This window comes from Spermophilus citellus, assembly GCF_964194105.1.
Source record: "Spermophilus citellus genome assembly, chromosome: 4".
NCBI classification, from domain to species: domain Eukaryota; kingdom Metazoa; phylum Chordata; class Mammalia; order Rodentia; family Sciuridae; genus Spermophilus; species Spermophilus citellus.
Genome location: NC_138185.1, coordinates 136472177 through 136490731, shown reverse-complemented (window position 1 = coordinate 136490731; position 18555 = coordinate 136472177). Strand labels below are relative to the sequence as shown.

General features: G+C 36.9%; 1 protein-coding gene across 6 annotated transcripts in view; it reads right to left on the bottom strand.

Moving 5' to 3' along the window:
- The window catches only part of ZNF106 (zinc finger protein 106), a 74940-nt gene extending 57156 nt beyond the window's left edge, over window positions 1–17784 (bottom strand). For all 6 annotated transcript variants that reach the window (XM_081289144.1, XM_081289147.1, XM_081289145.1 and 3 more), the window contains exon 1: window positions 17628–17784. The gene's annotated coding sequence lies outside the window, so the exon portion shown is untranslated. The remainder of the gene's footprint in view (window positions 1–17627) is intronic.
- Window positions 17785–18555: the final 771 nt, after the last annotated feature.

Genomic DNA, 18555 nt, shown 5'->3' with positions numbered 1-18555 from the left:
AATTAGCTACCAAAACAAAGATATACTCCTTAATGGATAGGTATAATATTATTTATACTTTCAGGATTACTAAAAATCTCCTAAACCTTAAAATTAACCTAACTCACTCTAGTATTGTTGTAGCATGTTTATTCTTCTAAATTTCTTATGTCTTAACATTTACTTAAAGTTTACTACTTGTATGAAATATTTTGTTATTTCATCCAATAAACATTTATTGAACACCCAGGACTAATCTAGGAGTTCAGTAAACTGATGAAGAGATAGGCCCAGAAATATTTTTATTTATTTTGGGGGGGGAGTTTTTTTAATATTTATTTTTTAGTTTTTGGCGGACACAACATCTTTGTTTGTATGTGGTGCTGAGGATCGAACCCGGGCCGCATGCATGCCAGGCGAGCGCGGTACCGCTTGAGCCACATCCCCAGCCCGATCCAGAAATATTTTAAATTCTGCCTCAAGAAACTAACCATCAAAGCAAAATAGAAACAAACAAAAAAACCTCAGAAGCAATAAAGTCAACGAAGAGGTGTGAACTTTTTTTTTTTTTTTTTTTTTTTGATGGTGGTGCTGATGACTGAACCTAGGGCCTTATGCATGCCAGGAAAGTACACTACCACTGAACTACATACCCAGCCCCCAAAGTCTGACTTTCTGACACAAGCAACAGTACTGTTAATTTTTTTTATATTTTTACTCAGCTGAAAACTAAGCACTAAATTCAGACTGTGGCTAGGAGTGGTGGTATATACCTATAATCCCAGTGACTTGGGAGGCTGAGACAAGAGGATCACAAGTTTGAGGCCAACTTCAGCAACTTATTAAGGCCCCAAGCAACTTAGAGGAAGCTTGTCTCAAAAAATAAAAAAGGGTGGGGATATAGCCCAGTGGTAAAGCCCTCCTGGGTTCAATCCCCAGTACCCTTCTCCCAATCAAAAAAAGAAAAAGAAAACCTACTGCTATTTTAAAAAGCTGACGATGTCAACCTCTAATAAATGAAGAAATAAATCTATATGGGCTGGGGGCTGGAGTTGTGGCTCAGTGGTAGAGCACTTGCCTCACAAGTGTGAGACACTGGGTTCAATCCTAGCACCACATAAAAACAAATAAATAGGGTTAGGGTTGTGACTCAGCGGTAGAGGCCTTGCCTCGCACATGTGACACTCTGGGTTCAATCCTCATCATCACATAAAAATAAATAAGTGAAATAAAGGTATTGTGTCCAACTACAACTAAAAAATAAATATTAAAAAATGCAAAAACTAAAAAACAACAAAAGCATTGAGTCCATATACAACTAGAAAAAAAAATAAAACAAAAACAAAGCTATATATATGGGCTGGGAATGTAGCTTGATGGTAAAGTGTATGCTTAGCATGTGTGAGGAGCTGGGTTCAATCTGTAGCACCAAATAAATAAATAAAAGCTATATAATAAAAATACTCTTTAGATCAATTTCTTAAATTCATTTTTACTTTCTCAGAAAGTGAAAAAGTATGCTAGCAATTTGATTAATAAGGAAAATATAGTATATATATTGGGTTGATCTGACAGGAACTTCAATTTGTAGGTCCTTAAACTAGGTTAAACATAATTCCATTAAGTTTTCTGAAATAATTATATTAGCTCACAACCTTCTAGATATGAACCATTACTCTTTAAAGGCTTTAACAAAGATTAGAAGCCAAAGAAGCAATCATCCTGCCTGGTGATCTCAACCAAGGTGATTGAGAGGTTCCATAATGCAAGTCAACTAAGTATATAAGCAATCCAATTACTGCCATCCTCACTTTAACCACCTTACATCTCCTGCCCATATCAATTAAATTTACCTCATGAAATCTTTTGTTTCTCCAAATGAGAAATATATGACATTTCTCAGACCCAATACCCTAAAAACCTTATAATCACCGTTTCTCCATGTACTAATTACTATTATTAGTACCATTACCATTCGCCTAGGCAAAATTGTATATCATGTCAGATTCTTTTCTTTCAAACTCCCATACTTATGAGACCCAGTCTCAAAATTTTAAAAGGGGGTAGAAACATGGCTCAGTGGTAAAGAACCCTGAGTTCAATCTCCAGTACTGGGGGCATGTGTGGGGACAGGGTATGATTTACGTTGACCAGGAAGATAGTCTTTCAAGTAGCCGTTATTTAATAAAACTGTAGTCTACTTCAAACATCAATACCTTCTAATATTTATTATATAACTCAGGGCTCAAAAAACACCTTTTGGTGTAGAAGAACTTCATTCAAAACATCATCATTTGGTTTTATTGTTAAAACAACCTGAGAAATAAGTTAAAAACAGGCTATTGGATGGTAGGTTTGTTTGATCTTGCTAACCTACTATGAGGAACAGATATAACTTTTTATATCTGTATAACATTCATACATTAAACCCAGTAGTGCTTAAGAAATTTAAATTTTGACAATTATACTCAACTTGGAATCTACATGACAGTAAAACACTAAAAAAAGAAAAAAAGTTTATTGTTTTGGTTTCTTTGCGGGGAGGGTGGCAGGGTGAGGAGTAGTACACTGAATATCATTTTCAAAAGTCTACAGGCAACTTTCTATACCTCCATTTAACTCTGTCAGAAAACTAATGGATTTCTGGTGAGCAAAACAGGGCATCAGGGAAACTTTTTGCCACCATCCCTGTATTTTCTAGAGATTATGGAGCAAAGATATGACTGACATTTATGGGAGATACTCACTTTACTGAGTGGGTCTCACTAAAAATGTAGAAAGCTGAAAATTAAGGGGTCAGAAGTAGTTTGGGGCACATGAACTAAAAACCAGAATTTCAATTCTTACTTTTGGTAGCTATCCTATTTGCTAGTTCTAAGCCTGCTGACACCCCTTCAGAAGGAAAGTGATTGTTGTTTTCCTGTATCAATCTTCGATTGAACATAAACTTAACAGGCATTTTACAATTCTCCCTAACACTTAGCAGGAGTGTATGTATTGACCACTCTTTTATCAGTAAGCAAAGGAGTAAAACAGGACAGGAATTTAATGCTGTGACTCAGGAAAAGGCATTAATAGGTAGAAGTTCAGGGGCTAGGATTGTGGCTCAGTGGTAGAGCGCTCGGCTAGCATGTGCGAGACCCTGGGTTTGGTCCTCAGCACCACATAAAAATAAATAAATAAAATAAAGGTATTGTGTCCAACTACAACTAAAAAATAAAATATTTAAAAAAATTTAAAAAGTAGGTAGAAGTTCAGCTTCCAGCAAATAATGCTGTTTGTAATGCCTCCATCAAACAAGGAAATTGTCAAGGCAAAATCAAAAGTCTGATTCTTTAACTCAGAATTAGAACTAACGTCAGGTTCTATTTTCTTACTTAATTCTGGAACTTGGCAAACATTATGCCCCTCAGGGAAAAAAGAAAGAAAGAAAGTGGGATAAAACTGACCCTAACAATGGAATAAAAATGCTAGAAAAAGTTATCATCAGAAAACAGAATAACCCATAAACTCCAAGATAGCATCTATATACACTTTTTAAAAAGTATAAATGGATAGCTTATTGCATTTATTTAACAGCTGAAAGTTTACAATTCCTATCTTTAACAGAATCATATATATATATATATATATATATATATATATATATATGATTTCCCCAAGCACTCCCAGAAGTCTACACCATAATTCACAATTCCATAATCACTGCAAGCTAATGAATAAGCCTAGATGACTACAAATATTCTCAAAAAGCTCTGTTGTTCTCCTCTCATTGCTAAAAGTATATTTAATAATCTCATCCATTTTGTACATGTATAACCAAAATAGCTGGTGTTTTCATTATTTCTATTTTTATAAAAATCTTTTAAGTTCATGGTTGACTATATCATTGTATTGGTATAAGTTAAATTGACATAAATGTAGGGCTGGGGGTGTGGCTCAAGCGGTAGCACGCTCACCTGGCATGCGTGCGGCCCAGGTTCGATCCTCAGCACCACATACAAACAAAGATGTTGTGTCCGCCGAAAACTAAAAATTCTCTCTCTTTAAAAAAAAAATAAAATAAATTGACATAATGTAGATTTCTAAATGCTTTTGTTCTGTATTTTTTAAAAAATCATTAAGTCTGGGGCTGGGGCTATATAGCTCAGTGGTAAAGCGCTTGCCTCTCTCACATGTGAGGCACTGAAAATAAATATATTGCATCCATCTCAACTAAAAAGAAAAAAATCATTAAGTCTCAAAAAGCTCATCATGTATTTTATTGAATTTTAGAAAGGAAAGTATATGCTGCTATAGTGGTATTTGCAAATTTTGGGATTTGCAAATTTGGAAATCTCCAAAATACCTTTATAAATACTGAGTCTAACATTTACTAAAAGCTTATGTGTATACTGTACTTGTGGCAGTGATAGATCCTAACACATCAGCAGGCATGCAATAAAAAATATGCTCATGGGCTTTGGATGCAAATCAGGTGTAGAACACTTACACTTGAACAGTATGCACGAAACTCTAGGTTTGATCTCCAGCACTATAAGTGCATCTGCGCGCACACACACACACGCACACAAACAAAAAAATCAGACAAAATTTGTTCAAAAGTTCAGCAGTCCAGCAGTTTATAAATTTTCCCAGGGCTCAAATCTACTTTCATATCACCATCCTAAAAAGAATAACTCTATTATTATAAGTGGTCTTATCAATAAACTTTCTGTCAAGGGGGCTAGAGATAAACCTTCTGTCAAAATACCCTTACACAATCATATTTTCTAAATTCCTTATACTACAACAGAAGTAGTCTCTTTAAAATGCAATTCTGATCATAACATTCCCTCAATTTTTTCTCCTTATAAGGTATTTTGGAAAATTCCAACCATAGAATTATTGAATTTTATAATGAACATCCCTATATCCACTACCTAGATTATATAATTTACATTTTACACTTATCCATATATTCTTAGTCACTTAATCATGATGTGTTTAGCCCTTGTATATTTTGTTGGATATGATAACATTTTACATATATATTTTTTTGTGCTTGTGTTCATAAAGTATGCAGATTTTTAATTTCCTTTTTATTTTGTATCATTATAGGCTTTTAGTTATTAGGTTTGTGCTGACATTATGAAATGAGCAGAGGTGTTCCTTCCTTATCTATTTTCTCAAATTTATATTAAGTTGATGCATTTCTTCTTTAAATACTTGATAAAATTCAATAGCAAAACTACTGTGGCCCTGAATTTTTTTCATGGCTTTGTTTGTTTTTGAGATAGAATGTTGCTTATGTTACCCAGGCTGGCCTTGAACTCTGGGCTCAAGAGATCCTTCTACTTTGGCTTCCTAAGTAGCTGGGACAACAGATGTGCCCTCACATCCAGCTATTGAGGTTTTAAAACCATTAACACCTGGAGAGCGATATTGGTCAAATTATATTGCTATATTGTGTACATGTACAAATATATAACAATAAATCCCATCAATGTGTACAACTTAAAAAACAATAATACCTTATGTTATGGTTTGGATATGAGGTGTTCCCCAACCCAAAAGTTCATGTGTGAGACAATGCAAGAAGGCTCAAAGGAGAAATGATTGGGTTATAAGAGTCTTAACCCAATCAGTGAATTAATCCCTTGATAGGGATTAACTGAATGATAATTGAAGTGTTAGGGTGTGGCTGAAGAAGGTGGGAATTAGGACATGACTTTGGTGTATATATGACATGACTCCTGGAAAGTGGAGTCTCTCTGCTTCTGGATCACCATGATGTGAGCTGCTTCCCTCTGACACACTCTGCCCCATGATGATCAGCCCTGAGGAATGGAGCCAGACTTCTATGGACTGAGACCTCAGAAACCTTGAGTCCTCAAATAAACTTTTCCTCCTCTACAACTGTTCTGGTCAGATCCTTTAGTCACAGCAGCAAAAAAGCTGACTAAAACACCTTATCTTTTAATAAATATAAATTTATCCAGACTTTGTTTGAATTTGTGATAGTTTTAATATGACAACATTTAAAAAAAAAAGTCAAATCTGACACAAAGTTATTCTGTAAGGCCTTAATGTGCCTTACAGAATCGTATGAAAAAATCCTTTTACTCCTAATACTAGTCATATGTTCTATTTTTTTTTATTTTATGGGTTTATCAATAATATTGCTCTTGGCCGGGGATGGTGGCACATGCCTGTAATCCCAGCAGCTCCTGAGGCTGAGGCAGGAGGATAGCAAGTTCAAGGCCCTGAGTAACTTAGCAAGGCCCTAAGTAACTCAGTGAGACCCTTCCTCTAAATAAAATACAAAAAGGGCTGGGGATGTGGCTCAGAATGCCCCTGGGTTCAATCACCAGTACCAAATACTACTACTACTACTACTACTACTACTACTACTACTACTAGTAATAATAATACTGTTGATCTTAAAAAAAAAACCCTCAAGTTTATGATTTCGTCTACTGTTTGTCTTTGTCTACTGATTTCTTCTTTTGGCTTTATCACATCTTTCTAACTACTGTGGGTTTATTTTGTTCATTTACTAGCTTCTCAATGTTGAACTTTAGGTCATTATCTTTAGATCTTTTTTTTTCCTCTAAAAAATGTGATTAAAGCTATAAACTTTCCTGTTAAGTACTACTTAAGTTGTATCCTACAATCTTTCTTGGGTGGTTTTTAATTAACATTTTAGGTTTAGAATAGTTTCAGAGTTATAGACAAGTTGCAAAGGCAGTAGTATATTATATATACCTCACACCCAGTTCCCTGTATCAACATCTTACACATATTGCTGATACATATGTCATTATTAATAAAGCAATATTAATATATTAACTTAAGGCCATACTTTATCCAGATGCCTTCATTTTTAAAAAAATTTTTATTAGTTATTGATGGATCTTTATTCACTTATTCGTTGATATGTGGTGCTGAGAATCGAACCCAGTGCCTCACACATGCTAGACAAGCACTATACTACTGAGCCACAACCCCAGCCCCTAGATGCCTTCATTTTTTACCTAATCTTTTTTTTTTTTCTTTTCCAGTTGTCATTCAGAATATCATAGTACATTTAATTATTATGTCTCCTCTGGCTCCTCTTGGCTGAGTTATCCCACAAATTTTTATGTGCTATTCTCTTCGGCTTAACTGTTTATATGACATATAATTTCCCATGCATTACTTTTAGCCAATCTGTCACTATGCATTAAATCAGGATGTTCTGTTAAATTAAGAGAATTATTAATATTTTTGGATTAGATCTACCATTTTACTATTTTTTACTTCCTCTATTTTTGGTTTATACTTTTTCTGTCTTCTTTGGCATCAGTATCTTCAAAGAAAAAAAATTGTGGGCTGGGGATGTGGCTCAAGCGGTAGTGCGCTCGCCCGGCATGCATGCAGCCCGGGTTTGATCCTCAGCACCACATACCAACAAAGATGTTGTGTCTGCCGAAAACTAAAAAATAAATATTAAAAAAATTCTCTCTCTCTCTTTAAAAAAAAAAAAGAAAGAAAAAAAAATGTGTGGTAACAATTGGGGAAGCTGGCTAATGGGTACACTAAGGATTGTTAAATAATCATATATATATATATATATACATATATATGTGTATGTGTATATATATATATATATATATATATATATATATATATATATATAAATGAAAATTTCCAAAATGTTTTAGGGAAAAAAGGAAGGTGCTAAGTTTTGTATGGTTGAGAATTGCTACTCTCCTTCCTACCTCAGAAATAGTCACAGTGCTATAAAAAAGGGACAGGATTTTAGGATAGCATTGCACAGCGAGGAACTCTGACCTAGTCTGGGAAATTAGGGAGTACTTCCCCAGGCAACTGACATTTGGACTGAGATATATGAAAGATGAGTGGTTAACTGGATCAAAATGGGTAACAGCATTCCAGGAAGAGGAGCAAGTATATAAAGAAGCCCTAATGTCTCAGGGAGGAACACGGTAGATCAGTACTAAAAATACCATTTTGCCTGGAGTACAGGGGAGGGTAGCTCAAGTCTTTGTGGGAAAAATTAAAGAAAGAATCATATTGCCGGGTGTGACGTTGCATGCCTGTAATCCCAGCAGCTTGGGTGTCTGAGACAGGAGGATTGCAAGTTCAAAGCAGACTCAGCAACTTGGTGAGGTCCTTAAGCAACTTAGTGAGATATGTCACTAAATAAAATATAAAAAAGGGATGGGGGTATGGCTCAGTGGTTAAGCACCCCTGGTTTCAATCCCTGGTACCACAAACAAAAACCAAAAACATAATTTATCATAAAATAATAAACAAACATTTCAGTATATAAATGCTCTAGCATGACAGTATTTTAAGAAATAAAACTATGAACATGACAACTACAAAACAGACTGAAATAACAGGTATATTATAGTGCTGATAAAAATACATCATGAGGGGCTGGGGTTGTGGCTCAGTGGTAGCGCACTTGCCTGGCATGCATGAGGCACTGGGTTCGATTCTCAGCACCATATACAAATAAATAAAATAAAGGTCCATCAACAACTTTAAAATATTTAAAAAAAAATACATCATGAGGGGCTGTGGCTCAATGGTAGCACACCTGCCTGGCATGTGTGAGGCACTGGGTTCGATTCTCAGCACCACATACAAATAAGTAAAATAAATAAAGGTCAATAACTAAAAATAAATAAATAAATAAAAATAAATCATGAATGCCATTGCTATCAGTGATACGATTTTTTCAAAATACTAAAGACCAGATCTTTTTTATGTTTTGTTTTGTTTTTTGGTACTGGGGATTGAAACCAGGGTCTCTTTACCACTGAGCTACATCCCCAACCCTATTTTATTTTGAAACAGGGTCTCACTAAATTGCAGGGCCTTGCTAAATTGCTGAGGCTGGCCTCAAATTTGCAATTCTCCTGCTTTAGCTTCCTGAGTTGCTGGGATTATGGATATGTGCCACTGCATCCAGCACTCTAGACCAAATCTGTGAAGGGTGGTTACTGGGGATGGAATCTAGGGGCACTTCACCTCTGAGCTATATCTCCAGCTCTCTCTCGTCTTTTGAGATATGGTCTTGCTAAATTGCCAAGACCGGCCTGAAATCTGCAATCCTCCTGTCTCAGCGTCATGAGTCACTGAAATTACAGGCATAAGCCACTCCACCAGGGTATTGATTTTAGTGACCATCTCTTGATTATCTTTCTGAACTAAAGAGAAACAATTCCTTGATTTATGTAACTATGCTTCATGCAAAAATACTGCTTATAAGGAAAACAAACTTGGTTCTAGGTTTAGAAAATTATAAAAAGATTCTTCATCTATGTGAATATTCTCTAGGACATTAGAAAGTAATACAAGAGGGGCTGGGGATGTGGCTCAAGCAGTAGCGCGCTCGCCTGGCACGCCTGCGGCCCAGCTTCGATCCTCCACACCACATACCAACAAAGATGTTGTGTCCACCGAGAACTAAAAAAATAAATATTAAAAAAATTCTCTCTCTTAAAAAATATTTTTTAAAAAAAGAAAGTAATACAAGAGTTAAGTATTTTTACCACATACACACAAAAAAAGGCAATGCAAATGCTGATTTAGCTGGAGCTAATTCCATAACACATATATTTCTTTTTTTTTTCTTTTTCTTTTGTGTACTGGGGATTGAACGCAACACAACCATTGAGCCATATCCCCAGCCCTATTTGTATTTTATTTAGAGACAGTGTCTCTGAGTTGCTTAGGGCCTTACTTTTGCTGAGGCTGGCTTTGAACTCATGATCCTCCTGCCTCTGTCTCCTGAGCTGTTGGGATTACAGGTGTGTACCACCAGCCTAGCACATACATATATTTCTTTCTTTTTCTTTAATATTTTTTAGTTGTAGTTGAACACATACCTTTATTTACTTATTTTTATGTGGTGCTGAGGATTGAACCCAGGGCCTCACATGTGCTAGGCGAGCACTACCTCTGAGCCACAACCCTAGCCCCACATATATATATTTCAAAGCATCATTTTATACACAATAAATATACATAATTTTGCCAATTTAAAAATTAACTTTTTGGGGGGCTACTCGGGATTGAACCCAGGAGTGCTTTACCATTGAGTTAAATCTCCATCCCCTTTTATTTTTATTTTTTTATCAGTGTTTCACTCAGCTATTGAGGCTGGCTTTGAACTTAACATCCTCCTGCCTCAGCCTCCTGAGCTGCTGGGATTACAGGTGTGTGCTGCTGTGACTGGCTCAAAACAAAAAAAACAAAAAAAAAAAATTTTTTTTTTAAACAGAAGTAACACAATTTTTGAAAACAATTTTTTAAACCATACAGAAATGTCCCTTACATTGTAAGACGTCTAACATCCCAGATATTTAATCCATTAAATATCAGTGTACTCTCCCAATTATTTTGAAAAGAACATCCTTCAATGACTGGGAATGCAGATAAAAGGTAGAGAGCTTGTCTAACACATGTGAGGCGTGAGACCCTGGGTTCCATCCCCAGTGCTGGGAGAAAAAAAAAGAGAGAGACAGAAAGAGAGACAGAGACAGAGAAAAGAAAAAAAAATACTCCCCAAAATTTCTACATTTTCCCTTGGGATGATCCCAAATTCACTGAAAGTCACCAGATTAGGCTAATGATTAAAAGCAAGATCTTTAGAATGCTTGTGTTCAAAACCTAAAACTCACTAGCTGGTATGATGGTAATTAAGTAATATAATCTTTCAGTGTCTGCTTCCCTTTACTGTCAATGTCATATGACTGTTGAGGAATTAGTACATTGATATGAAATATTTTACACAAAGCAGGTCCTAAACTAAATCTTTTGCTATATTTAGTTATTAGTATAATCATTTGCTGAATACCTCTCCCAGTAAACTATAAGCTCCTTGATGGCCAGCAGAATGCTTTTTAAAAAGTTTGGTAATTATTTAATGACAGAAAAATAACATGTCATGAAACAAACTGATTACAGCTAGTAGGTAGACAATGACTTCACTTTTGATTAAAAAATTTAAAAATAGGGCTGGGGTTGTAGCTCAGTGGTAGAGCAGTTGCCTAGCATGGGTAAGGTACTGGGTTTGATCCTTAGCACCACATAAAAAACAAATAAATAAAAAATAAAGGTTAAATTCTTTAAAAAATAATAAATAAAAAATAAAAACATACATAAACTTGAGAGGTTATAATCAAAATATGAACAGTATTACTTCTGTCCAGTGATTAAATATTCTCCCCTTCACATTTATTTATTTATTTATTTATAGTTGTAATGGACAGCATGCCTTTATTTATTTTTTCCTTAACACGGTACTAAGGATCAAACCCAGGGTCTCATATGTGCTAGGAAAGCACTCTGCAACTGAGCTACAGTCCCAGTCCCTTCCCTTCACTTTTGTGTATTTTTTGAAATGCAATTATTTCTGAAAGAATAACAAAAAAGGTACTGAAGACAGAAACAATTATTAAATGACAAGAGTTAGGAGTCTAAGAAGCCAAGCCAGTTTCCAGGCAATCAAGGTCAGAAACCTAAAAGAGGTCCAAACATGGTGACAACAATCAATCCTAAAGATGGAATATTATTATTCTTTTCTTATTGGACTGCCTTTTTTTTTTTTTTTTTTTTTTTGGTACCAAGGATTGAACTCAGCGATTGAACTCAGCGGTGCTTAACCACTGAGCCACATCCCCAGCTCTTTTTATATTTTATTTAGAGATAGGGACTCACTAAGTTGCTTAGGGCCTTGCTAAGTTGCTGAGTCTGGCTTTGAACTCGAGATTCTCCTGCCTCAGGTATCTCAGCCACTACGATTTCAGCTCTGCACCACCATGCCTGACTGGAATGCCATTTATCCAATTGCTTCTTCTGCATTTGATATTCTCTTTAATTACACTTAATTAATTAAATATTAATTGCAGAATACCTTTTGCTCATCATTTTGTTCCTACTACCTGACATGTTTGGTATACACCAGGTAATTAATATATGTTGAATAAATAAATAAAAATTAACAAAGATGTTTGGAATAAAAACAAACAATAAAAATAGGAATATATCCTTGAACAGCATTATTTTAAGTTATATAGCTAAGATGCTTATATAGTTTACTGTTGGAATTTACCCTTAAAATATACATACATGCAGAATACCTCTAAAAGGATTCCCAAGAAACCCATAACAGTCATTGTGGGAAAAGAACTGAGGGCCTGGGGATATGAGCTTACTTTACACTGGAGATTCTTTTGAACTTTCTAAAGATTTAAGTAGCAGGGTGTGGTGGCACATGCCTGTAATCCCAACTACAGGCAGAGGCAGGAGGATGGTGAATTCAAGGGTAGCCTTGGCAACTTAGCAAGACTGTGTCTCAAAAATAAAATTAAATTAAAAAGGATTGGAAATGGGTTGGACACAGTGGTGCATACCTGTAATCCCTGCGGTTTGGGAGGCTGAAGTAGCAGGATTATAAATTCAAAGCCAGCCTCAGCAATTTAGTGAGGCCCTAAGCAACTTAGCATAACCCTAAATTTAAAAGGGGCTGGGGTTGTGGCTCAGTGGTAGAGCGCTGTGTGAGGCACTGGATTCGATTCTCAGCACCACATACAAATGAATGAATAAAATAAAGGTCCATCAACAACTAAAAAATATTTTTTTAAAGGAGGGGTGGCGCTGGGGATGTGGCTCAATGGTTTAGTGCCACTGGGTTCAATCCTCAATACCACAAAAAAAAAAAGGCTGGGAATGGAGCTCAGTGGTAAAATGTCTCTGGGTTCAACTGCCAGCACTACATGTACATACATGCACACATACGTGTGCACACACACGCGCGCGTGTACACACACACTTGAGCAATACATAGAATTGTTTTTAAAGCTAAAACCAAAACAAAGCCACACCCACCTTTTAAAATCAGTTTTGTTTTGTTTTGTTTTTTAACACTTAGAAGACCTTAGATCTAAGACCAAGACTATAAGACTGTAAAAATTCTAGAAATGGAATTTTTTTGGAACTCCAGAAATCAAGATGTTTGACTTGTATATATTTTGAACTTTCAGAATGGCTATACAGATATCATATTACTTAGATCTCTCCTGATTTACTGATACTCCAAAAATTATAATCTTATTAGATATTGATTACCCATCCAAAAAATACAAATAAAGTACACAAGTAGCAGAAGTACTAAAGTAATAATAACTTTGAATTTATATACCAGTTTATAGTTTACAAAGTATGATAGAAAAAGCATGGACCTTGGATTTAGAAAAAAAATATTTCATAGGTCTACAACCCTGAGTAAATTTTAATCTCCCAAACTTCACACTCCTCCTTTATAAAACATGGAACAGTTATCATGGATTCAGTTAAAAAAACAATTTCTTATAGTGAGCTTTTCATCTTTTTAAATGATAATCATTTATATTTTGAATACATAATGAGTCATTTTAAAATTTTAAAGCTACACATTATAACCAAGTGCAACAGTGTAGCCTTTATTGGAAAATGAATAAAAATTGGTTTAGACAGGAACATGAGCAAGCACCTGCATTCCCAGCTACTAGAAAGGCTGAGGTAGAAGGATCACTTGAGCCCAGGAGATCAAGACTAGGTTGGGCAATAGAGCAAGCACCCTCTCAAAACAAGGTTTAAAAAGAGGGACAATTTGGAAAAAATTTAACAGGGACTGGATGGATATTGGATAATATAGAAAAATTATTCCCACATATCTGGGTTATGCAGGAAAATGTTCTTTTTTATTAGAGACCTATTAAAATACTTAGAAATCAAATATCAGGAATAAAAGCAGGGCTGGGATGTGGCTCAAGCATAGTGTGCTCGTCTGGCATGCGTGTGGCCTGGGTTCGATCCTCAGCACCACATACAAAAAAAGATGTTGTGTCCGCCAAAAACTAAAAAAATTAATATTTAAAAAATTCTCTCTCTTTAAAAAAAAGGAATAAAAGCAAATATAGTACAGCAAAATATTAGCAGATTAAAAAATTTGAGTGATAGATTTACATGGGTTCAATGTATTTCTTTCTCTACTTTTCTGGTTGTTTTAAATTTTTCAAATAAAAAAGGTTTATAGTGGCCCGGGAGGCTGAGACAGGAGGATCATGAGTTCAAAGCAAAGATTCAGCAAAAAAGTGAAGTGGTAAGCAAGTCAGTGAGACCCTGTCTCTAAATAAAATACAAAACAGGGCTGGGGATAGAGTGCCTCTGAGTTCAATCCCTGGTACAAAATAATAATAATAATAATAATAATAATAATAATAATAATAATAATGTTTATAAGGAGCCAGGCACCATGGCACAAGCCTATAATCCCAGCTACTTCAGAAACTGAGGAAGGAAAACCATAAGTTTGATAGGACTAACTCCCCAAACCTGTTTTTTTTCTCTGGGCCCGTCACTCCCAAATTTCTGAGAAATCTACAAATATTAGAGTAACTGTAAAAAAAAAAACAAAAAACAAACTGCCTCTTTTTGATTAAAGCTTAAGTGCAACTAGCCTACACAATGTACTTTCAGATTAAAGCAAAGAAAGATGATTTTAAGAAACGTATAATACAAGGTAATATTCTAAATATCATCTGTTGATCAGATGTAAAAGACAACATCAACCTAAAGATCCTGAGAATGCCAGACCAATGATGGGATCTAGGATGATGCCATCCCCACATACATTCCCATTAAAGTTTCAGACCTCATAAGTGTTTCTCACTCTCAAGATAGCCTGCATTCTCCTCTAAGTATGGTATTGTCACCTTTCACTTTCTAATAAAGCTCCTCCTCTTTGCTAAAATCTGATTCATACTTAAATTCTTTTCAGGGATATGTCAAGAGCCTGAAAGAAGGTTGGCAAAGCAGCACACTGTTGGGATATACATACAACTGTAATCCCAGAGAGTCAGGAGGCTGTGGCAGGAGGATCACAAGTTTGAGGCCAGCCTTAAAAACTTACCAAGACCCTATCTCAAAATATAAAGAGATAGGGATACAGCTCAGTAATAGAACCTGGAGTCAAGCTTCAGTACCAAAGGGGAGGAAAAAGAGCCTGGAAGGTCTGAGAAGAGTTCCCCCTGGAAAAAATTCCTCAAAGCCCCTTAGGGTGACATTGTGAAAGTGAAACTCGGGACCCACTAACAATAATTCCCATTTCCCTCTCCCCAGCCTCTGGCAACCAGTTTTCTACTTTCTGTCTCTGTGATTCTAATTACCATCCACAGATATTCCATTTCCATTTATGGTGTGTGTGTAAGAGTGTGTGTGTGTGTGTGTGCGCGTGCGCGCACGTGCACATGCGTGTGTGTGTGTGTGTGTGTGTGTGAGAGAGAGAGAGAAAGAGAGAGAGAGAGAGAGAAAACCACAATGGTTGCAAAATGCACACGCTTTTTGGCATCTTTTCTTTTTCACTATATATTGGAAATCTTTCAATATTGGCTCATTTACATAAATACATAAATCTGTTTAACCATCCTCTTTTGATGAATACCTGGGAACTCATTTCTTTTCTTTCCATTTTTCTTTTTGGGGATTGAACTCAGTGCGTTCTACCACTGAGTTTTATTCCCAGCCCTTTAAATTTTTTATTTTGAGTCAGGATCTTGATAAATTGCCCAGTCTGGCCTCAAACTTGGAATCTCCTGCCGCAGACTCCTGAGTAGTTGGAATTATAGACATGCACCACCAGGCCCAGCTGGAACTCATATTTGATGGTCTCTTTCAGTTAAAAAAAAAAAAACAAAAAACAAAACACTCAACTGACTATAAACTTGCTCCCCCTACCCTTTCCCTTTCTTCTAGTTCTGGGGATTGACCCCAAGGCCATGCTAGGCAAGTGCTCTGCCACTGAGCCACATCCCCAGGGGACTGAAAACTTTCAATTAGCAATTCTGCATGTTAGGCATGCAGTTAGAGTACTCAGGTGTAACCTGTCTGCCTAGGTACTCATTCATTGGGTATAATACTAAACTTCCCAACGTGTGATTCCAAGACATCCAATATGTATACTTCTCACCCAGTCATACCTGGTTCCTGAACCAAGTCATCTGGCATTTACCGTTGTGTAGGACCTGCTTTTCTTATAGAGTAGCTTTTAGACTACATAGGCTCCAATCTAGATGTACAATAATCACCATAGTTTTTCCTTTTTATTTACTTTTATGTCGTGCTGAGGATGGAACCTAGTGCCTCACAAGTGCTAGCCAAGCACTCTACCACTGAGATACAACCCCAGCCCTCCTTTTAAAATATTTTCCTTTTAATACAAGCAATTGTTTCTGACTAGCCTGGTCAGATTTCTATATAACCTTTCCCTCCTTCCAGGCCATTTTGAAGTTCTCTTCAAAAACCATCCAGTAAACATACTCTAAATTAAAGGCTCCTACCATTTTCTAGATTCGACTTAACTCTAGAAACTATAACTGTAAAACAGTTTGCTTTCTCAGCAGAAATACTTAGAATATCTAATTTGGTGTAACAGTAAGATGTTTTAGCATCATATTAAGTGATGCCAATTACACTAAAAAGGCTAGTTTAAGCAAATTACCATCAGAAATGTATAGGATCACATCCAAAAGGTGCTGCATAAACCACCTGCCATCACAATATTGCATTCTTTTTTTTTTGTGACACACCCGAGTGTATTTGGCATATTTGTAGTAAGTACTAATTAAATCCTAGTCGAATCTGAATATTATCTTCCACTGTTTCATTCTCAGCCAAACTTGTGAACAGAGCTTAAAACAAATTTTAAGATTTCCCAGGGACTGGGCTGAGGTTGTGGCTCAGTGGTAGAGAACTTGCCTAGCATGTGTGAGGCACTGGTTCGATTCTCAGCACCACATATAAATAAATAAAATAAAGATCCATTGACAACAACAACAACAATAATAAAAGATTTCCTGGGATTTAGAATGGTATTAAGCTCTTAACACTAAAAAATTATTTATGGCCTGTCGTGGGGGTGCACAACTTTATTTCCAGCAACTCTACTTGGAAGACTAAGGTAGGAGGGTAAGAGTAAAGCTTCCTTATTTATGATGGCAGTCCCAAGTTGATTGAAGCCACGGAAGTAAACTTCCCAACAAAATGGCTTAATCTTACTCTCAGAGATGACTAAATCGAACAAATTGAGGAGGGAGGTGCAAAGCATTTCCTTTCCATAATTATGCACCGAGATCGTACTAAATATTAAACAGACACATACTAAGCGCTCCATAGTTAGTTGCTATTATTAAGACACATCCCACAAGGAGACGACCAAAGGAGGAAAAAGCGAGTCACAAGAGGCCACAGGAGCCCCTGGCCTGAGACCCGCAAATCTTTGAGCACCAGAGTCTAGGGCCCCCTCCCCAGAGACCAAAAGAGGTTGGCGGCCTCCATAAAAGGTCAAGGTTTTGTAGCCACGTTTCCTTTGCGGCTGAGAACAGAGTCGGAACGCCCCCGCGAGAATACATATCCTGAAGCCAGAATCACCGCCTGCCCGTAAACCCGCGCAGGCTCCGGGAAAGTGGGTGGCCAGGTTGCCTTGAGCCACAACCTGCAGGAGCAGAGACCCTGGCGCGTCTTGCAGCCCCACCACCTCCCTAAGAGACAGACCACTACGACCCTCGGGCTCCGAAATCCTCAACGCAGGTCGGCCCCTGGATACTCACATTCACAGCCAACCCCTCTTACTCCATCAGGCCGCCAAAGGCCCGGCAAGGGAGCTCCCTGAAGCCCCCCTCGGCTTCGGGTCCGGTGGCCCGCTCCGGACCCGCTCCCTGCCGGGCTCCGCCACTGCCTCCGCCGCCGCCACCAGCGCGCAGGCGCACCTCGCCGTCGTCGCGCTCTTCCCCCTGTCCCCCATCCCCCATCGCCTTTCTCAACAATCGAGCTTTATTTGTACACAAGAGAGTGAACAACGGACACAGGGGAAGAGGCTTTACTCAAAAAGAATGGAAGAACAAAGGCAGTCCGCTGCACCAACCTTTCTGAACCTTTTTCATTCTCCTTGCTCTTTCTGGGCCTCTAGTTTCTTTCCAAGTCCCCCCACCATAGGTAGTGACAACTGTTTGGGCTTAATTTCCAAATCACTCATTATTTGTAAAACGTATTGAAGTTCAAAGGAAGGTACTAGATAGAGCCTTAGTACAGACAGACCCAAGTTCAAATCTCAGCTTATTTGTGACGTTGGTCAAATTGCAAATTTTCTTGGAACTTCAATTTTCTAAGTTAAAATTAGGTTTAATACCTCACAGGGTGTTGCTAAAATGAAATGAAATAGCAGAGGTCAAGTACTTATCTATGACCGTTGCCTATTAAACAGCATACATTCCCTCCTTATTTGTGCCTAAAGTATTTTTTTATTATTAAACTTAGCTCGTACTCATTCCCTGGGAATTCTGTATTAGTGGCCAAGACTAGTCAGAAAAAAAAAGTTACATTAAGGTTGATAATAATGTGAAATGTTGCTACTCCTGTATGATTGAAATTAAAATAACATCTCTACTTAAGTAGACCTTTAATGCCCCAAATCAATATAAGCAGCTACCTTAATCTATGTATAAATCCAGATTTGCTTCTAGAGGTTCAGGAAACTCC